Raw genomic sequence first — 24,632 nt, 5'->3', positions numbered from 1 at the left:
CCACCCAGATTTCGGTTTCTCAAAGCAGGTTGCTTGTCTTAGAAATACTGACTAAAGAACTGCTATGTAGTTGTCAAGTTTTTCTTTTTTTTTTTTTTTTTTTAACGTCAAATTTTTATACATTTTTCTGGAACATGTAAAATGTTACATACCAAGACATTGTAAATTGGTACAGAGAAAGGCAGTTAACATTGTGTATATGTAAACATGAGATGTGATCATCATTTATAAACCATAACATTCTATAACAGTAACAGTAAAAACTTCGTCCTTTACTTCAAAAACTTCACGACGTGGCTAACTGTGACATTATGGCCAAGTACAGTTATTAGGGCAATTTGTATGTTGTGTGAGTCTGTGCTCCATATCAAGATTAAAGTTGAAAGTGCGCACAATTGCATCTATTGTAGGTGAAGATGGGTCTTTCCAATTTGTGCTAATGGCTTGTCTAGTTGCACATAGGATATTTGTCGTATTTAGGCGAGCTTCCTTTGGGATATTTGTGAGGCCTATATGTAGTAGTGCTAATAGAGGATTTGGGGGTATTGTTGTGTTGTATTTGTCAAGTTTTTACACAATCTATTTTTATTGAAATTTTACCACAGAAAATTTCAAGGCTGTGGAGTCGGTACAAAAATCTTCCAACTCCGACTCCTCAGTTTATGAAACCACCGACTCCAACTCCGGGTACCCAAAATGACTCCGACTCCTTAGTCTAATACTTACCAGGGCTGTGGATTTTGTACAAAATTCTCCAACTCCTCAGTTTCTCCGACTCAGACTCCAACTCCGGGTACCCAAAATTGCTCTGACTCCTCCACTCCAACTCCGACTCCACAGCCCGCTGGAAAATTTTGCATAGTTTATAACCACAGGAAGAAGTATTTTGTTTGGTCAGTCACTCTCACACTCAGTAAGTCAGTGACTCTCGCATTCGGTCAGTTATAAATCTGATTATCTGAATCTAGAACACAATATATTCATTCTTATATACTGTATGTATAATACTGTCAATGTTGCTCTAAAAGTGATATGTATTTCTCCATTGAGGCAGGGGTCACACTTACCGGCTTTCGTACGCGTTTTCTGCACAGAAAAACTGACTTCAACTGAGAACTCATGTTAATCAATAAGCAAGGTCACACTTTAATGCAGATTTCGCATGCAGAAAAAAACCTTACATCTTGCGCAATTTGTCAGTTTTCTCTATAAATTACATTAGCTGCTGTAAGGCAGGGGTCACACTTGTCTTTCAGTTTTCTGCAAAGTGTAGAAACTGAAAGACAAGTGTGACCCCTGCCTCAGGGGTTGTCAGAGCACTGTAAATAGTCAAACTCCATGCTGATAGTATTCTGACCCAGGTTTGTACCAGGGATTCCGGTGCGCAAGCAATTTTTCCCTTTTAAGAATTCATGGAGAAGCACATGATTAACTTATCAGGTAGTTGATGTATGCTTCTCTGGTTGGTCAGGATCACGTGACCTTGTCTCACGTTTGCTTCCTGTGTGACCGGCCAATACTTGCGCAAAAGGTGGATCAGCGCATCACCAGGCCGCCTCCGAATGGCCTCGAATCAGAGGTGCGCTGAGCCCCCACAGAAACTGCAAACGCACCTTGAACCCAAACAGAAGCTCTGCATATACACCAAAAGCAAAGCTGTTAAGTGGGAGCAGCTGACCAAAATTGAATTAAATTAGTACATGGCAAGGAAATGAACAGCGCTACTTAAAAACAGACAAGTGCCTACCTGCAAAAGAGTGCAAGCCCCACTTGTGGGATATAATACGCACCGAGCATACACATGATCTGTCTACCACTGGAGGATGTTGGTTTCTTGTAACAGCTTGCATGCAACCTATTAAGTACTCGTCCCTCCCACTGCGAAGAAGTCAATCCTCCATGGGAGGGGCCTAACACTAACTAAATCCTAACCTATGTATATGCATAGCCTGGGTGCGGCTAATCAAGTAAAATCAAAAATTGAAAATTGTGCAAAAGGTGGATCAGCGCATCACCAGGCCGCCTCCGAATGGCCTCGAATCAGAGGTGCGCTGAGCCCCCCCAGAAACTGCAAACGCACCGTGAACCCAAACAAATTGACCGGCCAATCCTTACCTAGACAGTTATATGTGCAAGTGATCTACTTACTTCAGCTAGTAGTTTAGTTCAGGGGTCCTCAGAATTTTTCCGCAAAGTACCAGTTCCCTATTCGTCAGACTGCTTAAAGAGACTCCGTAACAAAAATTGCATCCTGTTTTTTATCATCCTACAAGTTCCAAAAGCTATTCTAATGTGTTCTGGCTACACTTTCTGCTATCACAGTCTCTGTAATAAATCAATGTATCTTTCCCCTGTCAGACTTGTCGGCCAGTGTCTGGAAGGCTGCCAAGTTCTTCAGTGTTGTGGTTCTGCTATGAACTCCCCCTTTTCAGGCCCCTCTCTGCACACTGCCTGTGTGATATTTAGATTAGTGCAGCTTCTCTCTGCTCTCGTATCTTTTACAAGCTGGATAAAGTGTCCTCTGAGCTGGCTGGGCTTTCACATACTGAGGAAATTCAGACAAGAGCAAAGCTGTTTGCAGGAAGAAAAGAGCAGCCTGAAACTTCAGTGCATGAGAGCAGAAGGGGGAAAGAAACACACAAATGATCTCTTGAGATTCAAAAGGAAGGGTGTATACAGCCTGCTTGTGTATGGATGTATTTTGTATGTGTGGACATACTGTACATCAACCTACTTCCTGTTTTGGTGGCCATTTTGTTTGTTTATAAAAAAAACTTTTTAAAACTGTTTTTAACCACTTTTAATGCGGCGGGGAGCGGCGAAATTGTGACAGAGGGTAATAGGAGATGTCCCCTAACGCACTGGTATGTTTACTTTTGTGCGATTTTAACAATACAGATTCTCTTTAAGGGCTGGACTATAAAAAAAATAAAAATAAAATATATATATATATATATATATATATATATATATATATATATATATATATATATATTCATATTCATTGAGTGAAATACGTTTTTGAACCCTCTAACCATAAAAGACTTAATACTTAGTGGAAAAACCCTTGTTTGCAAGCACAGAGGTCAAACGTTTCTTGTAATTGATGACCAAGTATATGTATTTTGGACGTACTAATGGTCTAGCACCATACAAAATAAATGGGATACAGTTGGGGACATCAAACTTGGAGAAGGACTTAGGAGTACTCATTGACAACAAGTTAAATAATCGTACTCAATGCCAAGCAGCTGCAGCTAAAGCTAACAAAATTTTGGGATGCATTAAAAGGGAAATAAAAACTCGAGATGCTAGCATAATATTGCCCCTGTTTAACTCTCTAGTAAGGCCACATCTGGAATATGGAATTCAGTTCTGGGCACCACATTACAAAAAAGATATTGCAGTTTTAGAGCAGGTGCAGAGACGAGCAACAAAATTGATGCGTGGGATGGAAGGTCTCACTTATCGAGAAAGGTTAGATAAACTGGGTTTATTTAGTCTAGAGAAAAGACGCCTTAGAGGGGATCTAATTAACATGTATAAATACATCAGAGGGCAATATAATACCTTGGCGGATGAGCTTTTTGTCCCTAGGCCTTCTCAAAGGACTAGAGGACATGATCTGCGCATGGAGGAAAAACGTTTTAACCATTTATTTAGGAAAGGGTTCTTTACAGTAAGAGTGATTAAGATGTGGAATGCATTGCCACAGGTAGTCGTTATGGCAAACTCTATACCTGCATTTAAAGGGGGCTTAGATGCTTTCCTTGCGTTGAAAGACATCCATGGCTACAATTACTAGGTAATGCCTAATGATGTTGATCCAGGGATTTTATCTGATTGCCATCTGGAGTCGGGAAGGAATTTTTCCCTTTAGGGGCTAATTGGACCATGCCTTGTAAGGGTTTTTTCGCCTTCCTCTCGATCAACAGGGATATGTGAGGGAGCAGGCTGGTGTTGTACTTTATACTGGTTGAACTCGATGGACGTATGTCTTTTTTCAACCAAAATAACTATGTAACTATATATATATATATATATATATATATATATATATATATATATATATATATATATATATATATATATATATATATATATATATATATATATATATATATATATATATATATATATATATACACAGTAGTTTGATTGTATTTTCGTGAGCAATGCCATTAAGTTTCTTTTTTTCATTAAAAATTAAAGCATGCCAAATAAAATAAAGCAAGGGTCCCATGTAATGAGTGCTGCAATAATGGTCGAGATATAACAAGTGCAGCCGTGGCGTCGCACAAGTGCAACCATGGCAACGGTCGCGCACAAGTGCAGCCAAGGCATCCCTCGCGCACCTGGTGTTATATTGTGTTATTAGTCATTCCCACTGTACTATCAGAGATTCTTTCTTGGAGAGTGAGAACAACTTGGCCAACCTTCCAGATAGAGATGATGATATTGATCTTTTCTGTAAGCCAGGATTACACCACAGAAAGCAAAAGAACAGATCTGGTATTCTGGCTGGCACTGTCCTTTCTTTCTGTAATTTACCACATCTCAAGAGAGCAGTTGTGTAAACATAGTCCTCTCTGAATTATCTAGCATTGGCACAGAATCTGCCCTGTATTAGGTGGAACATTGTACTGCAAACAGAGTTAGAGCATAAAGAACACCTTATTCCAGAGGAATAGAAAGTTCAAATAAGACTCAAGCCTGAGAATACAGAAGTGCAGATGAAGAAAAGTCAGTGTAGTATACATACCTTATTAATCAATTAGGATTCATGCCCACACTAATGCTGTCGTAACTCTTAAATCCAAGATAGCACAAACCAGCACAGGGAAATGGGGCTGGCAGCTATCAAAGTGTCAGGCTAAGGCCCCATTCACACAGCACGCGTTGCCGTCCGGATTTCGGCAACGCGTGCAGGAGGCAGACACGCATGGCATCAGACAGTGCATAGACTGCACTGTCTGATCTTCACACTGCATGCGTTCCGGACCAGTGTGGTCCGCGAACGCATGCTGCACGCATTTTTTACCAAAACACCCGACTGACCCATTCACTTTCACTTTCAGTGAATGGGATCAGCCACGCAACGCATAGACACGCAGATGACGTGCATTCGTACTCGTTGCATTCCGAACGCACGGCCATCTGCGTCTCATGATGTGAACATGGCCTTAGTCCAACACTTTGATCTGAAGAGAGTAACACTGTGCCAGATTTTATCTGGCAACTGCGCCACCTAACTGCAGCAATTTTTACTATATCAGACTACAGTATGTCCGACATTGGAGCCATGCAGGAAAATGTCAATGTTGGACATAGTCTGACATAGGAGTGGAATAGGTTAACACCCCTGTCCTTCAGTAAATAGCTATATCCTATACCAGGTACAGTAGATAAGAACCAGCACCAGTTCAGATAAATGGTTTCTCATATTTTTTTTTTCATGTTGTTTAATGCCAGGCTGTAGAAGAGATTAACCACTTCTTCATTGGAATGAAGGTTCATAGATCTTCCCATCCCTGTGCTCAAGGCCTACACACAGTACATGTTTTTTGCAGGAAACCACAAACATTCACAAGTGAGGTAAGTTGTGTCTCATGAGTGTGAGCTCATTAACTACCTCTATGGATTTCCACATGCACTGTTGGTGGTACAAGAGGACAGGGTTGGGAAGCTCTGATCTAGGCGACTGTTTGCTTTCCTTTTGTGAATTAACACTGTAGATTATGCTTTCATCAATGCTACCTGCAGTTTCTAGGGGTTGGCTACATTCACCAAACAACCCATTCACTGGTCTCACAAGCTTTTTAACGCAACCGATTACACAATTTAAAGCGCTTTACAAGAATGGGTGGGCAGTACTAGAAAAGAATTTGAAAATGTTTAATTCAGGCCCGGATTTACATCACAGGAGCCTATAGGCACAGCTCTCCTGGTACCCTAGACATCGCTCTCCATGAGTTTACAAATCCCAGCTGAACAGCACCTCAAGTGTGCTGGCTGGCCCAGCTGTAACTCCTCCCTTACTTCCCTTGCCCAGCATAGGTATCTACAGGTGCCCCTTAGCATTAGGTAACCAGAAGTACCCTCAATATTAAGTATGTAGTGGTGCCCCTGCCTGAAGACAGATCTCATCAGTGTAATGAGAGCCGGGTGAGTAACCTCTCATTTACGCTCTGCTCGGGACTCTGCTTACGAAAGGAAGGAGGTACTAGGGGAGGAAAGTGAGCTGTCTTTCCATCATCAGGCGCCTGTAGGCACACGCCTACACTGCCTTATGGTAAATCCGGCCTTGGTTCCAATGAAAGGAAACAAAATGCTTTCACAACCAACTGGTCCTTGGACAAGAGGGGTTAAGAGCGATCCTTTGAGCAGGAATGAGGTGGGGTTAGAGAGGGCGGAGTTAGAGAACACACCCACAGGGAGTTTTCATAGACTCTGCTGATGCTGGGCATTTTGATTCTGAGACATATTTAGTAAGAACAGTGTAGAATTTACGTATGTGTGATTTACTTATTGTGTAATCTTATATGTACTCTATGTGCCATGTTTAGTAGGCAGTAAAACCCTAAATAAACATGTATGTATTTTACACCTAGGCCCATATGCAATTCACATTTTTTTTATTCCTGTGATACAATGACAGCAGCCATGTTGTTTGTAAACATTACACAGAGGCAGGCTTATCTGCATCTTGAGCCATCAGCCTAATCTCCTCTCCTCCTCCCTCTGCCTCTGAAATCAATGCTAGTAACACCCCCCCCCCCCTCCTCCTGCCCAGACTGAGCTCCCATGAGCCCTTGCTGCTGCCAAGGCTCTCTGAAAACCTGTGGGCGTGGCTTTTTAGTTTATAGGGAATTGGAGTATTAAAACAAAAACAAAAAAGTATTTGGCTTGAGGAATGCCCTATAAACAATAGGAAGGGAACACAATTATGCAATGTGTAAAAGTTCACCTCGGATCCACTTTAAAAGGCATTTTATTGTCAAGTTTAAAAATATCACCTAGGAGAAAACTCAAAAGAAAAAGTTTAATTACATATGGGCCCTAGACTTGTTTTGTAGAAACAGAAATTGGGTTGGGCTGTAAATAGTTAAAATCCTTATAAAAAATACAGGGTGTATAGTATTTCTTCACTGTAACCGTATACCAGGAGGATTCCTTTCATAGGATGGAAACTGCCGCACTGCATTCTTTCAGCACATCCCCATTAGACTTGCTCTACTACATAGTGTATTGTGCTCTATAGGCAGCATGTAATGCTATTAATGCACATAACATTTATCATCTGCCCCCACATCAACAGACTATAACTAATCTGTAAGTGGTAAAGCGGACCTGAAGTCAGAACTTCCTCTCTGCTCTAAAAGATATTCAACAGCATAGAACATTTAAAGAAAAACATTTTTGCTACAGCTCATAGAAATCCTGCAATAAATCTGCAGTGTATCTACTTCCTGCTTTCATGGAAGAAGCCATGGGGTTAACATCCAGTGTTTACAAATTAGCTGCTCTGCTGAGGCTGTCAAGATTCCTGAGCTGACACAGCTGAGAGATCAAATTACACTTGTGATGAGGAGTAGTTAGACAGGCTAAACTCTCTAAATACATACAGGATGGATTTCTGCATGTTGTGCTGTTCTGTGCAAGAGTTCAGGTCCACTTTAAAGAAAACCTCTATCCAGTACAGTAGTGAATGGAAGTGTATAAATAACCTGTTATTTGGGGCTTCTTCTCTATCAGCAGCTAGATTTTCTTTCCAGATTTTTATTTTTCAAAATTTTTCAAAGAACAATTAAGTACATAATTACAGTTGACATCCAACAATGACATATGGCCTCGATTCATAAAGCATTACCTCAGGCGGTAATGCTGAAAACAGCAGACTTTACCGACCACTTAGCAAAATGTCAATTCATAAAGGCTGTTACCGCATGAAAAGCTGACATTACCGACCAGGGAGATAAATTACCGACTTGGCTGCAGTTACCGACAACACATGTCAGTAAATTGTCAATTCATAAAGCCTTCAACAAGCGGTAAGCCTGGCGGTAGTTACCGACACCTCTGGTGAGGTCTTAACAAGTCACCGACAGCTCTGATGAATGCAAAGTGCAGAGAGCTGAAGTCTGTTTGATTCATCTGTGGAGAGAGCCAGAGAGCCCTCTGTGTGAATCATTTCAGCAGGCAGGGAAAGACTGTGTGACTCATCTGTCTGAGTCATTAGTGGAGAGAGCCGGCTGTGTGAGTCATTTAGCAGGCAGGGAAAGACTGTGTGACTCATCTGTCTGAGTTATCAGTGGAGAGAGGGAGAGAAAGCCGTCTGTGTGATTCATTTCTGCAGGGCAAAGAGAGGATCGAGACACTGCTCTACTCTACCGCTCAATGGGCTGCGCTAATTTACCGACCTCCAAGGGCAACTGGGGAAATCTTTATGAATTAGCACACAGACCGGGAAAATACCGAGTGCCGTATTTTCCCGACAAGATTTTTTTTTATCGCACTGCTGTTTAGGAATCGAGGCCATAGAGTTGAATCCAAATAGTGCAAAACATAGTAGATGACATACATGGATGAACTGTTGCCTGGGACATATAAATCCACCCAGTGCTATAGAAAGCTGCTAACCAGTGCGGCCAGTAAACTTCCAGGCTGAACAAGTTACAACAACAATATGTTGGGTTACAAATTGTAAATAACAAATGTGTGTGTATATATAAGGGAAGTCACAGCATACGTTATCAAGCTTAGAAAAGGAAAACGGTTATATCCATTCTCTGAACCATTGCTTAGGAAGAAAATTGAACGGCACTTATGGGCCCAAAGGGAACATACACCAAAGTGCCTACTCGGTAGAAGGTTCATGTCAGAGAATCCTAGTGACTTCTCTACAGAGATCCCAAATAACCAACATGTCAACTTATATCAATAGAAATTTGAAACTTATAAGTATCCAACTAAAACATATATAATGTCATTGTTTGTCATTATTTGGGCAGCACGGTGGCATAGTGGTTAGCGTTCTCGCCTTGCAGCACTGGGTCCCTGGTTCGAATCCCAGCCAGGTCAACATCTGCAAGGAGTTTGTATGTTCTCCCCGTGTCTGCATGGGTTTCCTCCGGGCACTCTGGTTTCCTCCCACATCCCAAAAACATACAGATAAGTTAATTGGCTTCCCCCTAAAATTGGCCCTAGACTACGATACATACACTACATGACACATACACAGACATAGGACTGTGGTAGGGATTAGATTGTGAGCTCATCTGAGGGACAGTTAGTGACTAGACTATATACTCTGTACTGCGCTGCGGAAGATGTCGGCGCAATATAAATACTAAATAATAATAACAATAATAATGTCATACAGCTGCTAGATTTTGCCTCATGCTGCAGCTTGTTTGCATGAAGGGCCCTGGCAGAGTTTTCTAACAATGGGATGAGAGTCTCTTAAGACTCCTTCCCCACTTGCGCGCATCAGTCATCGTGGTTTTTCCATGGTTTTTGCAGATGCAATTGTGATTCCCATTCATTATAATGAATGGAAATTGCCATGTGTTTGCGGTAATAGGTTGACAAAGATGTTTTGTGATTCTTTGGTGAATTGCATAGATGGGAAATGAAGCTGTGCTGTCTATGTACTTCTGACCTCCCTTCAGATCGCATTTCCACAAGTCGCGAGTGTAGGGGCCGTAGGGCTATTTTACTGGGGAGGAACTGGGTGTGGGATGGAAGCTGCCATATATGGGGTGCTGTCCTGATGCCGTGATTGTGACGTCATACACAGAGTGATCCCGGCTGCTCGTGTGCTATAGGACCTAGGTTCTCAACGTGTGGTACGCGTACCCCAGGGGGTACTTCTGATGGTTCCAGGGGGTACTCGGGCTTGATATACTTAACCAAGAATAACAAATTTAGAGTTTTAGAAAATGATAAATCTTATGTAAACAACCCCAAATTAGTGTTTTAGCTAATCAAAAACAATTGTAAATTCTTGGAAATTGTTTAGAATATTATCATGTACTATGATTAAATATATATTTGTAAAGGGGGTACTTGTGATAATGTTTACTATGCTAGGGGGTACTTGGTGAGTACAGGGTTTTAAAAGGGGTACATGCCAATAAAATGTTGAGAAACACTGCTATAGGACACACGCAACCAGGCTAGCGCTAAGGCCCGACTTCGGTGACCCGGAAGAGGCTGCTGGGTGGGTTTAGGTAAGAAAGGAGGGGGACAGAGGAGAACGGGGACCGCTCCGGGTACATGCTGGCTCCCCCAGTTTCCTCCAAAGTGGTTCAGCACTGGTATCCTTTTAATGCCATGTATTGCCCCCTTCAACATCAATGACAGCTTGAAGTATTTTGTGGTAGTTGTGGATGAGGTTTTTTATCTACTCAGATGGCCATTCTTCCTGGCTAAATGCCTCCAGTTCCCATACATTCTTGGGCCTTGCATGATCTGCATGTTTGAGATCTCCACAGAGCAGCTCAGTGATATTGAGGTCAGGAGACTGAGGTGGCCACTCCAGAACCTTCACTTGGCTATTTTGCTGTAGCCAATGAGTCCAGAAACACATTGACCTTTTATACACACCCATTAATTACAAGCAAACAGATCAGAAGTGAAGATGGTTACCCTAAATAGCCATTAAAACCGGTTGTGTCGAGTTGTGTGCATGTTATCAGGCCAATTACCAGGGAATACAAACTTTTGATCAGCCATTTGGGTAGTTTGTGTAGAGATTATCATTTAATCCCAACATTTGTATAGCACATTTCTCCTGTTGGGCTCAAGAGCTGCAGCCACTAAGGGTACTCTCAAGGGGCCACCCTGCAGTGTTAGGAAGTCTTGTCCAAGGACTCCTTACTAAATAGGTACTGGCCATAGCCAGGATACAGACCCTGGTCTCCCACGTTAAAGGCAGTACACTATTTAAAAATGAGTAAGCACAGTTGTTTGTCAATAAATTGCTTCAGCCATCCACTAACCATGAATGAAATAAAAGTTTTTGTCTATTCTTTAAAAATGGTTTAGAAATCATACATTTTATGCCAGAGTATGTAAACCTATGAGCACAACTTTAGCTCTAGCCTTAATGTATACTGAGAACATGGGTTCTCTAAAGTCCAAGAATCTTCTCAAATGGAACTCCTCTTAAAGAGTAACTCCAGTGAACATTTTACTGTTGGCAGGTGATGTAGCTGCTGTATGGTTTATGGCAGTTGGAAACAGCTGTAAACAGCTATTTCCCACAATGCAGCAAGATTCACAGACAGGAAACTGCCAGGAGTATGTACTTTTCTTGTTTCTTGTGGGAGGGGTTTCACCACAATATCAGTCATAGAGTGCCCCCTGGTGGTCTGTTTGTGAAAAGGAATAGATTTCTCATGTAAAAGTGGGTATCAGCTACTGATTGGGATAAAGTTCAATTCTTGGTTGGAGTTTCTCTTTAAAGAGACTCTGAAGCAAGCACAAACCCCCCCCCCCCCCTTTTTTTTTCTTTTCTTTTCATAATCCTCTTCAGGAGTATCAGTCAAGATGATTCGCTGCATCCCCGCGGCCGTCTGAGATCTTTATCCCCCCAAATCCCGGGGCAAAACTTTTTTGCTGCCCGGGGGAGGCAGAGCTTTGCGCTGTAGCTCTGCCTCCTGTCCATTCAATCACCGCTGATCACCGCCACTCCCCGCACTTCTCAATGAAAGAAGACTGAGAGTGGTGGGGAGAGGCGGCGATCAGCGGTGATTGAATGGAATTGGAAGAGGATTCTGAAATTTTTATTTTTTTTCGCTCGCTTCATACTCTCTCTTTAAAGGATACCCGAAGTGACATGTGACTTGATGAGATAGACATTTGTATGTACAGTGCCTAGCACACAGATAACTATGCTGTGTCCCTTTTTTTTCTTTTTCTGTCTGAAAGAGTTAAATGTCAGGTCTTTAAGTGGCTGACCCAGTCTTGACTCAGACAGGAAGTGACTACAGTGTGACCCTCACTGATAAGAAATTCCAACTATAAAACATTTTCCTAGCAGAAAATGGCTTCTAAGAGCAAGGAAGAGATTAAAAAGGGAATTTCTTATCAGTGAGGACCACACTGTAGTCCCTTCCTGTATGAGTCTGGACTGAGTCAGCCACTTACATACCTGATATTTAACTCTTTCAGGCAGAGAAAGAAAAAAAGGAACACAGCATAGTTATTTGTGTGCTTGGCACTGTACATACCCATGTCTATCATCATGTCACATGTCACTTCGGGTTAATTGTGTGGTTAATTGTGTGGGCTTTTGGAGGCCAGTGTGCATTTACTTACCTATGGAGGGCTGCTTCATAGCCCACTGTATATATGGAAACCTCCATCTTCTGTGTCCCTGTGCTGCAGGTTGAACTTCCCATGTTGATATCCTGTGTTCCATGACTCCTGCATTGAATGCCGTGAATGCGTGATGCATGCTGGGAGTTGTAGTTCATTGATGTGGTTACATCACCTGGCCAGGAGACGTAATCACATCAATGGGAACTACATCTCCCAGCATGCATTGCGGCTGCCAAGGACATAAGACAAAATTGCATCATTCTGTGGTTTTGCGACACAGGGACATTGAAAATGGAGGCCTCCATATAGACAGGACTACTGAGCAGCCCCCGTAGGTAAGTAAATACCTGTTGCACCTCCGGAAGCCCACACAGTTAACATCTTGGGGGGGGGGGGTATCCTTTCAGCAGTTTTGATAAAGTTGTGCAAAGTTCACTTTAAGCCCACCATATGTATTAGTAAGTGATGGGACTTGCAGACCTGCTGTAACCCCCCCCCCCCCCCCCCCCCCCCTTCCCCCTCAGAAGACCAGTAGATTAATCACAATGCTCAGCTCATCCATGCCTGCAGTTTGTGTGTATGGAAAAAGAAATGGACCAGACTGTGAGTGTGCAGGAACTGTTGCTGGTGCTAATCAACATCAGACATGCATTTGGTGTGTTGTTCTGGTCATCATTTGCTGTATTGATGCATATTTGATTGTTGTCCTAATTCATCATAAGGCACTGTTTGCTGTACATTGCTGCAGAAGATGCTTCTGCTATTAACTGCAATTATGATCAGTATCTTAATTATTGTTTATGGCCCTTTGCAACATAAAACAAACAGTACATAATCTTTTTGAAGTAACATTCCACCCTAACTAAGAATATTGCTGTAAGCTTGTGTCACATAGACATCAATTCTGCACAAATGTTTTTGCAACTTAAATTGCAAATTGCCCTTTCATGACAAACTGCAGCCAGCTAGGAATTTTCAAACTGACCCTAAACCCAAGTTTCACTACTTTTCCACTCTGAAATCTGTGCTCTGTGCTGTGATGGTTTTCAGTAGACACAGTGCAGGTATTGTTCTCTTCTATATGAGTAATAAGGTCCACAGACCAGTAAGGATTCTTGCTTATCATCCATATCCACACAGGAAGCTCTGACTCTACCAGTCTTACCAGAGTCTGCTATAATTGGTGAGGATTACCAGAACATTTTAAAGTGGACCTGAACGCCTGCACAGGACAGAAGGAAAACATAGAGAAATACACCTTGTATGTATTTAGAGAGTTTAGCCTGTCTAATTCCATCTTCTTTGTGACTAATCACAAGTTTTAATTTTATCTCTTAGCTGTGTCAGCTGACTTCCACGGCAGAGCAGCTAATTTGTAAATACAGGATGTTAACAATATGTCTGCTTCTATGAAAGCAGGAAGTTGACACACTGCAGATTTATTGCAGGATTTGTATCCGCTATAACAAAGAAATGTTTTTCTTTAAAGGTTAGTATGCTGTTGCGTATCTTTTAGAGCAGAGAGGAAGTTCTGAGTTTGGGTCCATTTTAATTCTTCAAAGGAAAGTAAAGCGTTTGAGGTAACATTTGCCAAGAACCCTACCGATATGTAGAGCTGGACTGACTACTTCATTCTCAACGAATGAGGAATGCCATTTTAACACACTTAGTTTTAAGCAGTTTTTTTTCTCCCAGGACTCATTCTGAACAGATGTAGTTGTTCATTGTAAACTCTTTTCCATTAAACGTCATTGTGAGTGAATGCTTTCTCTTGGGCTACTGAAGAAGGATTTGTGGTGTTTTTTTTTTGTTGTTTTGTTTTTAAACAGTTAAACTTTATTTTGTATATAACAAGCGAAAAGAAGATACAGATTTGCACAATAATATTAGTTCTGATAACAGTCAGTGAGTTTACACATTGTTAACAGCATTCATGTGTACATAACATATAGTATTAATACAGTATCAACGATAGGGTAATACTCAGACTAGAAGTCCAATGCAATGATAGGTCCCTGAGGACTTTTCATTTCAGCGTTGTGCATATGAAGGAGGAACAGAAAAGTTGGAGAAGCACAAGAAGGGAGAAGGTCAAGGAGACCATAAAAGAAAAGATATAGGAAAAAGAAGTTGTCCGTCACCCACTCAAACCCCCCGAACCCCTCCCCCCCCCCCCCCCCCCCCGAGGGGTAATATGGTTCCTTACTCCAAGATAAGAATAAAGTTGGGATCAGTAGGTTCCGTTATTCTACATTCCCATATACCCCATATTTTAGTAAATTTCATAGGGCAACGTCTGTACGTAGTTCTATATAATGGGAGTATATTGTTAATCGCTTTGGCCCATGAGCCAATGGTTGGGACAGAGGGCTGTTTCCATAGCTTTAGTATTTATTTTCTTGCCTGAAAGCAAAGTATTCTGACCAAGGTTTGCCTATTTTTAGAAAGAGTGATTCTTAAAGTGTCCCAGTAATAGGACAGATATTGTGAGGGGTAGAGAAGTTTGTAGCAATTTATTAATCAAAGCAAGAACATCCTTCCAAAATGAAGCAATCCTAGGGCATGTCCAGAATATATGTATAAAATCGCCCAGTTCTGTTAAACACCTCCAACATCTATCCGAGTTGGCTCCAATCATTTTATGTAATCGTTCTGGAGCTAAGTAAACTCTGTGTAAGAATTTGGTTTGGATTAGTTGGTCGCTAGCTGATACTACTGTAGTAGGAAATTCCATTAGTATCGTACCCCAGTCGTTGTTGTCCATTTCAGGAATATCAATTACCCACTTACGATAACATTTGTCGAGTCTATGATTGTTTAGACATATTAATTCTGTGTAGATAGCTGATAAGGGTTTAGGAAGGTCTTTGGTCATCAGGAGCTGCTCTCGTTTGTCAGGTTTTTAGGTCAGGAGGTTGAGATCCAAACTGAGATCTATGAGCGTGGCTTAGTTATAGGTATCTGAAAAGATATTTATTTGGAAGGTTATATTGTTCCTTAAGTTCGTTAAACGTGAGTAGGGATTTGTCACACTGAATGTTCGCTGTGTTCTTAATCCCATATTTATCCCAGATGACAGGGTCTGGGATGGTAGGGAAGTGCCGAAACTGCGGGTTTCCCCATAGGGGTGTATGGGGAGAGAGGTTGCCTGAATTTAAAAGAGGAGCTCTGACCGTCCTCCATGCCCTCCAAGTGGTAGCCATAGCCGCAGTAACAGTATGTGATTTAGGTCCTCTCTACGGAAAGTTGGTTAGTTGTTCATATGATCCCAACATCGCTGCTTCCGCATTTATAGCTTGATTTGTACTATCCTGCGAGAACCACCATCTTATGGTGACTAAAACGGAGGCCTAGTAGTATTTTTGGAGATGTGGCATAGCCAGTCCACCTCTCGGTTTGGGGAGCTGCAGTATATCGAGTGCAATGCCCGGCTGTTTCCCAGCCCAAATAAAGCCCAACATAGTTGTATCTAATTTTTTGAAGAACGATAGTGGGAGCCAGACGGGGCATTGGCGGAATAGATATGTAAATTTAGGAAGAAAAATCATTTTCAAAAGATTGATTCTACCAATTAGAGTGAGCGGGAGCGTATTCCATATTGCACATTTAGTTTCTAGCTGACGGACAACAGGGTCTAACTTGAGGGATTTAGAAGTATGTGGGGATCCTTAGTAATTTGAATACCTAAATATTTAAATTGCGTTACCACTTGAAGAGGGCAAGCGGGGATTGGTGTCGTTTTGTGTTGAGGCATCTAGGGGAAATAGTAATGATTTAGACCGATTAATTTTAATGCCTGACATCCTACCAAAGTTATCAAACAAGCGCAGGGCATTTGCCAGTGAGTTATCAGGATTACTGAGGTATAATAATACATCATCCGCATATAATGACATTTTTTCATGAAGGTTGCACAGCCTTAAACCCTCAACTAAATTAGATTGCCTAATTTATGCCGCAATAGGATTCATTGCAAGTGCGAATAAGCTTGGCGAGAGCGGACACCCTTGTCTGGTACCTTTTTCCAGCCTGAAGAAGGGCGAGATCACATTTCCTGTTCTAATTTTAGACTTCGGGGAATCATATAGCAATTGAATCCATTTTATATAAGCATCACCAAAACCAAATTTGCGCAGTACAGCCCATAAGTATCTCCACTCAACCGAATAAAACGCCTTTTCAGCGTCGAGGGAGGCTATCACTCTCTTTCTGAATGGGAGGCAGAGATGTTGGTTAGAAGTCTACGTATATTGATATCCGTGCCCTTGCCAGGCATAAAACCAGATTGGTCAAAATGTATTAGTTTTAATACAACCTGATTCAATCTGTTAGCTAGGACCTTTGCCAGGTTTTTTGCATCAGTGTTCAGTAAAGATATTGGTCTATATGACGAGCATTGTAACAAATCTTTATCTGGTTTAGGTATCACCACTATCAGGGCTTCAGACATGGAGGGCGCCTCGAGTAAAAGATGATTGGAGAGAATCCTTTAATTGAGGTTAAATTGCTTAATATATTGCTTATAGAACTCAGTTGGGAAACCATCCAGTCCAGGGGTCTTACCTACTTGCATGTCTTTTATAGCGTCTGACAATTCAGTTACTGTTAATGGGGCATCAAGCAGTTCAATATCGTCTGGTTGCAGAGTGGGCAGGTGTATTTCTGCTAAGTATTCCTGTAACTGTGTCGGAAGCCTTTAGGCTACTTGAATATAGATTAGAGTAAAATGCAAAGAATGCCTCATTAATTTTATCAGGATCAATGATTACTGTTTGTGGATCTATTTGTAGCTGTGGAATAGCAGTCTAATGCTGGACATACACGGTTAGATCTGGCGGCTCGATTAGCCGCCGGATCGACTCCCGCCACGTTCCCGCTCGTCCCTGTGGGCGCTTCCTTATCTTCCGCTCGATTTCCGCTATTGTCCGCCCGCGGGTATCGAGAGGGGAATCGGTCCGCGCGGTGATCGGGCCTGTCGGAAATTATCAATCGAGCCGATAGAAACGCACCGTGTATGCCCAGCATTAGTCTGAGCATCTCTAGAAAGCCATGTGAGCATACACTTCTATCCCTTTGCTCAAAAATCCTTTGTTTTTGTTGTAGTAGTCCTTTTTTAGTAGCGTCAACTCTGTATAGTTCTAGTTTTTGTAGAGCCAATTGCCAGTGTCTGTATGCCTCTTGGGTATTTGTACGAATAAATTCAGCTTTCAAATCAGTAGCTGTTTTTCTCTCCACTGCACTGAGACATAGATTTGTGTTCTAGCAGTTTTGATAGCCTCTATGTAGTGTCCCCGCAGAAACGCTTTTCCCGCATCCCATCCCATCTGTGGTGTAGGTGTGTCTAGATTGGTTGAGTTTTCGCTTGGTAATGTCCTCTATTGTAGGGATTTGTGATGTTTTTTGTTTTCTTTATAATCAGTAGGGTAAAGAGTTGCAACAGCATGACATACTTAGTGGCGTGAGGTATATTATTGTGTTACAGTCAGTGACATAGGTGGCATCTCAAGGTATATTATTGTGTTACAGCACAGATGTACAGCCGGTGAAATCCCTGCACACAGGGTGGCATTGCTGCACTCTGCCAAGCAGCACTTGTGATCAGCATTCGTAATGTAAATACTTTGGCACCTCCACCATTTAGTGTGACCTGATTTAACCTTCAGTCTATGAATACTGAACAAGATAGTTTGTCAGACGTATGAGGCAACCACTGCTGGTAAACATACTCCAGCTTCTGGGATTTTAAATTGGTTTTTGAAACACAAAGGATAAATTATGTAAAAGACAATGGGGTTGATTTATCAAGGCTGGACAACAGTTATTCAGAAAATATTATTATTATTTAGTATTTATATAGTGCTGACGTCTTCTGCGGCGCTGTACAGAGTATATCGTCTTGTCACTTAAAGGATACATCCGAGGACTGGTAAAAAAAGAGATCTACTTTCCTGGGACTTCCTCCAGCCCCTGGCAGCCGATCTGTCCCTCGCCGCAGCTCCGGTGGCCCAGTGTCCCCGCTATTGCAGATTGCAGATAGCAGTGCATTGTGAAAAAACATTTCAGTTAAAACGCGTGAAGTGTGAACTGTGCCATAGAAAAACATGGGTATTACTTTGAAAATCAGTTTTATTTCAGTTATAACTGAGAGCAACTGATAAAGTGTAAACAGGGCCTAAGTCTAATACTTACAGGTAGTGCTGCTCAAATCCGGATCCGGGAGAATCCCACGATGCGGTCCACGCGGTGGTCACGTGACTACAAACACTTCCTCCTTCCGGGTTGAAGGAGGAAGTGTTTGTAGTCACGTGATGCGCGTGGACCGCTTCAGGGGAGTCGCCAGGGACGGACAAAGGAGACGTCAGACAGGTAAGATTTCTCCCGGATCCGGATTTGAGCAGCCCTTCTTACAGGGCGTAAGTCTAATACTGTGGAATTTGTACAAAAATCATCTGACTCCGACTCCTCAGTTTATGAAATCACCAGCTCCAGGTACCCAAAAATTGCTCTGACTCCACAGCCCTGCATGAGAACGCTACAATAATTAGGGATTGTGTGGTTGCAGTCATAAGCAGCGCTCATGTTTTTTAAAATAAATGCAGACACAACCTCCTTAGTTAACTTTGCAGAGGAAGTAAAAATTACTGGTATGACACCCCCTGTATGTACTGATGGTAAACTAGCTGCAGTGAGTGCTGATTTATTTCCTTCTCTTATTGTAAATAGTCTGTTTGCATTGCTTATTATCTGTGTGCAGCTCTGATCGGTATTCAGCAAACACTACAGTACAAAGTACAGACTAATGATAAATTATTTCTTATTGTAAACAAAGAACGGTCTAGCATGTACTCCTACTTCTTGTGCTTTGAAATGCTGATAGGATCTTAGCAGGGACAAGTTGTGCAAATATGCAGTTTACAAGAAAGAAATATATATTGCCATATATACTTGCGGATAAGCGGACATTTTTGTACCACAAAAAAGGGGGTAAAAAGTTTGCTTTTTGGCTTGTCTTGCAAATGAAGGTTGAGATTCTGCTCCAGCCCCCTCATGCAGCGCACTCATTGGAAGTGTGGATCTGCTGCAGTGTACACCTTGGAAGGGTGTTGTAACCGTAGTTACCTCTCCCAGCACTGGCAACAGTCTACAACCCTATTCAATGAACTTTTCTCCTGAGTTTTCTTACAGATGTTTTCACACTTCATCCATAAAACATTTAAATCCCCAGAAAGCAAGAAAATACTCAAAAAAAAATAAAAATTTTTTTTACTTCTTTACATGATTTCTTAGTACTTTTTGAATTGACTGGGGCTTCATAACTATTTTGTAGTTAAAGTGAAAATGTATCTCCTGGGAGAAAACACGGGAGAAAATGTGACTGGATGGGGTATGACCGAAGGCAGACAAGTAGTTAGGCAGTGAGTAGGGGAATAGATTTGAAAATAGGCAGAAGAATAGCTACATTAATAGAATGCTGGTGTAGCTGGGGAGGTAACTATAGTTAACAGACATGATTCCATTAGACTCGTTCTTCTGCAAAATAGTGCCGTTATAAGGATACACAGAAGCACAGTTTTTTTGGAAATTCTTAGTTGGCTGCAAATTGAAATATACTTTTTAATAGTATTTCATTTTAATAACATTAAATAGCACAGTGGGATTGCCGCACCCATTTCTGTATTTGGCAAACTTCTATTGAAAGTGAGTTTTTTGTTTGAGTTTATAACATTTGCAATCATAATTTGAGTTGGCTAGTACATGGTATCTACCTTGCTTCACAGTTTTAGTTTCAACTAGCTGGTACTTTCTTTTGTAACTTCTCTTATCCTTATCTGCTATCATACTTCTTGTTTTCATGTAAAACAGTGTTTTTCAGTTTTTGTTTTTCTATTTGTACAAGCTCCTGTTAATTGTTATTAAGAGATCCCAAATGGTTATTTTTCAGATGAGCATGGCAGCATAATTGGGTAACACAAACAATACAAAAAGTGAACATGGGATCCAATCTATGAATCTTAAAGGAACCTAAGGAAGTGACAGTAATGGTGCCCATACACGGTACTATAAAAACGTTCAGTTTTCCTGTCTATTCGGCCAAAAGGATAGAATCTAATGAAAGTCAAAAATAATCTATTTTTTTTTTCGATAAAAATCTGATTGGACATGTTAGAAAACTCTTTATATTCGATCTAATAGATTAATCGAACAAAAGTATCTAATGGAAAAAATTGTACCATATGTGGTCCCTTGTTGTCTTTCCGCTCTTCTTCCTCCAGCTACTATGCCCCTCCAAAAGCTTCATGCCCAGCCCTGGGCTGCGCACCGCCTCAGTTGTGCTCCCGTGGTGGCATTCTCATGTGCTTGCGCAGTTCGTAAAAAAATGCAACTGCGCATTTGCAGAATGCTACCGGCCACCGGATCGCGATCGAGTAGGTTGCACATGCGCAGTAGTCTGTGATTGGCTCAGTCGGCCAACTTTTGAAGCTCCTGAAGGGATCAGATTGAAATGACAGCGAGGGACCAAGACATCTACAAGGGGCTGGAACAAGCCCCAGGTAATTTAAAATGAGCACGTTGGTGTCACTTTTGGTATCCTTTAAGGTACACCTGTACACTAATAGATGTGCACCCGATGTGTCCAAAAGATCGATCCCTCTCAAATCAGAATCCGATCCGAGAGGGACCGAATCCTTCCACACAATAGACTTAAGTTTCAGCATAAAACCTATGAAAACTCTATCTAAGTACAGCGTTGCTCTCCAACATTATGGACCGTTGATCTACCGCTGCTTAAAATTTGGATACATTTTAATTGCAGTGTGTTTGCGATTTATCAATGGAAAAGGAAAAAAAATCCTCACTCTGACTTGCTCAGTAAGGACTGATTCGCCGGCAATCAGCAAAGCGCTACTACATTGTTTCCTTATGGATACATTCACACTGCAGCGGTTGCGATTTCGATCAATCACAAATGCGCTGCATGCAACATTTTGGGGTGTTTGCTCTGTGATTCCCATTGTATTGAACGGGAATCACAAGAGCAAATCGCGCTGAATCACAAGATGTTGCCCGCAAATCACGATTACAGAGCCCAACGTGATTGCGGGCAAAGCGCCGAGTGTGAACTGGCCCTTACAGCATGCCAAGTATCTGCTGTAGGCCCTATTGTGACTCATGGAAGTATGACTTGAGGGATACACATCAATACATGTAGCTTTACTTTCTGTTCTCCGACATGGCTCTGCCTGCTATTCAAGGTCAGGCTTCCATAGAACTCTGTGTTGTTCCTCAACATTTGTTACTGTGTCAATAACTAGGACTGTGGATTCAGATATCTTGTGTATTTTTGCAGAGCCGATAGGCTTTGTGTATACCAAGACTGAATGAAGATTGCCTTTACAATTCTAGACTTGTATAAAGCTAATTCCGTAATTGAGGTTTTTTTTCCTTTAATATGCAAATTTTATTATATTTTTTAAATACAGGCACGATTTCAGCAGACAAGAGTTTGGCAGTGCAATAAAGAATAGAGAAAGTCTATTTGTAAGTGGATAGTCTTGCCATAGATACGTGATGCTTATTCAAGACTTGGCTGAGAGTGTCCAGCTCAACAACAAAGATTTTTTTTTTTCTGGCCAAGAATCAATATTGGACAGGTCCGATCAATGGCCTCAATTCACTAAGCTTATCTCCTGTCTTTAATAACTCTTCTAGAGTTGTTACCATGGTGATAAGGCATGTCGTATTCAGGAAACATTTAACCTCAGGCAAAACTAAAGTTAACTCTTCTGTCTTTAAGTTAACTCTTTAATCCTTAAAATAACTCTAGAGTTAAAGACAGGTTGTTTATTAACTGCGTGTGAAAATAACTACAGAGGAGGTAACTTAACTACAGAGGAGGTAACTTAACTACAGAGGAGGTAAATTAACTACAGAAGAGGTAACGTCCTGTACAGAAGAGATAAGATAACTCTTACTGTGTGGAGGTAAGTTTTCCCTTCCTTTATTATCTCCAACATGATCTGAGTGAAATGAGGCCATTGATTGAGAAAGTTGGCTGATATATGAAATGTCTGCTGATTGAGGGTGCATGTTAATAACCAACTGCAGCACAAATAGCACTGTCTGATTCAACCTGCACTTCTGCCAGCTCTCTCATGTCATCCACTGAAGGAAGCAGACCTGATTATTGCTGTTAAATTTTATCACTTATCTTGTCACAGACTGTAAAGGTGCGTACACACACGTCTGATTTTATGCCCGATTGTCGTTCAACCTGGATGTTTTAACGACTTGTCATTCAAACAGAGAGTTGTTCAGATTCCTTGTACACACAGATGACAAAACATTTGAAATGCTAATTTACATGTCGTTTTAATCTTCAATGGACTGGACAAAACAATGGACCAGATCAAACGACTTGTTGTTTGAATGTCTTTAAAGGCGCGTACACACACCGGACTTTCTGTCGTCAGAACGACAGAAACATTCGAACTGACGATCCGTAGTTTGAAAAAGTCCGGCGTACGTACGCGCATTTAGTGTCAAACTAATAGACTTTCAATCAACAAGTTGTTTGTACACATGTACGGACCTAACTGTTGTTTGAACGACAGTTAGTCTACGGATCCGCCAAGTGGATCAGTCAAAACTGCTGCGATCAGTCTAACGATCGTTCGTACACACTCCAAACTGTCGTTCAAACGACCAGTTTGAACGACAAGTTGTTCAGAAATATCAGATGTGAGTACGTACCTTAAGGACCCCTTTCATCATTACAAATCCACTATACAGAGAGTCTCCTTATTACAAAACACTGAAGTTATGTTTCAGACATACAAATAGTTGTCTTCATGCACAAAATATACAGTATTTTTTTTTATTACATATTTTTGTGAAATGTTACAGTATTGTATAAACTGGTATGAGTAGTTTAAAAAACTTTAAAAGCACATAGAAAACAACTAAAAAGCAGTTTATCCTTTATGTCCAAATTCAGAGTTGTTCAAAAGTAAATCCATGTTTCACCATGATTAACACAGAAGTGTGACTTCTTAAAACCGTATTTTTTGGACTGTAAGACGCTCCTGACCATAAGACGCACCTAGGTTTAGAGGACAATACCAGAGGAAATAAAAAAAAAATACTAAACCTGGTGCATCCATGGTGAAGGGATACCTTGTGGATTATGCCCCCTTGTACCTTTTGTGTCTACCTGTGTCCTCCTCTGTCCTCTTTGTTTCCCCCTCATTTCCTCTGTTTGTCTCCCTGTGTCCCTTGCATGGGCACAGTACAGGGAGTCCCTGACATTGTGGCAGGTTGGAGGTTTATATTGGCAGGCGTTCAAGTCAGGAACTCTCTGCATTTGGACTATAAGACGTAGTGACTTTTTTCCCCACTTTTGGAGTGAGCTCTGAGGTGTCCCACAATGCATTACTGCTGAATATGCAAATTGTCCATTTGTTGTCCCTGATAGATAAACACACCTCCAGAACAGCTTGAATGCAATGATGTGTCAGCTTGTTAATATTACAGAGCCTAATATGCATATTTTCATATTCAGTATGTCATAATAAACATAAGAATCCATATGCCAATGTCATTCAAGGTTGAGCTTGATCTGCTTTCATATTCAGAATCTTTGGACGGTAGCTGGATAGTGTAATGGTTAGGGGCTTTGCCTCTGACACAGGAGGCCAGGGGTCAAATCTCCATTCTTTCTGTTCAGTAAGCAAGCACCATTCAGTGAGGAGACCTTGTGCAATACTCCCTAACACTGCTGCTGCCTATAGAGCATGTTCTAGTGGCTGCAGCTCTGTCGCTTTGAGTCTGCCAGGAGAAAAGCACAATATAAATGTTATTTGTCTTCACTATTTGCCTTGTCTTGTCTGTTTTTACCCTTACTTGATAGGTCAGTTTGGGATACTTGGAAGCTCAACTTGTTATTGGTTACCAACTGATTTGACATGCAAATCTCATTGAAAATAACTTTTTTTTTCCCTGTAGAAAGATTTTCCTTTGCTGGTGTTTATGGCAGGTTTCTCTTAATTAGTGTAGGTGATGACCTGTAGGAGAGAACTTTAAAAATCTATCACAAGATCAAATCTATTATAAGTGAACCCAAGGTGAGTGATATGGAGGCTGCCATATTTAATTCCTTTTAATCAACACCAGTTACCTGGCTGTCCTGCTGATCGGCTACCTCTAATACTTTCAGCTATGGACCCTAAACAAGCATATGCAGATCAGGTGTTTGTGAATATATTGCTGCATGCTTGTTTCTGGTGAAATTCAGCCACTACTGCAGC

The 24,632-nt window shown here is 41.3% G+C and overlaps 1 protein-coding gene across 7 annotated transcripts in view; it reads left to right on the top strand.

The window, feature by feature from the left end:
* Positions 1 to 24,632, top strand: part of AFTPH (aftiphilin) — a 91,309-nt gene that overhangs the window by 20,180 nt on the left and 46,497 nt on the right. For 2 of the 7 annotated variants that reach the window (XM_068232333.1, XM_068232331.1), the window contains exon 2: positions 21,810 to 21,867. The exons of 3 other annotated variants lie outside the window; for them this stretch is intronic. The gene's annotated coding sequence lies outside the window, so the exon portion shown is untranslated. Of the gene's footprint in view, positions 1 to 5,574; positions 5,596 to 18,741; positions 18,817 to 21,809; positions 21,868 to 24,632 lie in introns of those variants that run through there. 2 more of the 7 variants (XM_068232332.1, XM_068232334.1) reach the window with 2 other exon arrangements.

This window comes from Hyperolius riggenbachi, chromosome 4 (assembly GCF_040937935.1).
Source record: "Hyperolius riggenbachi isolate aHypRig1 chromosome 4, aHypRig1.pri, whole genome shotgun sequence".
Lineage (NCBI taxonomy): Eukaryota > Metazoa > Chordata > Amphibia > Anura > Hyperoliidae > Hyperolius > Hyperolius riggenbachi.
The sequence above is the reverse complement of the archived record's forward strand: the minus strand, read 5'-3'. Positions and strand labels throughout refer to the sequence as shown.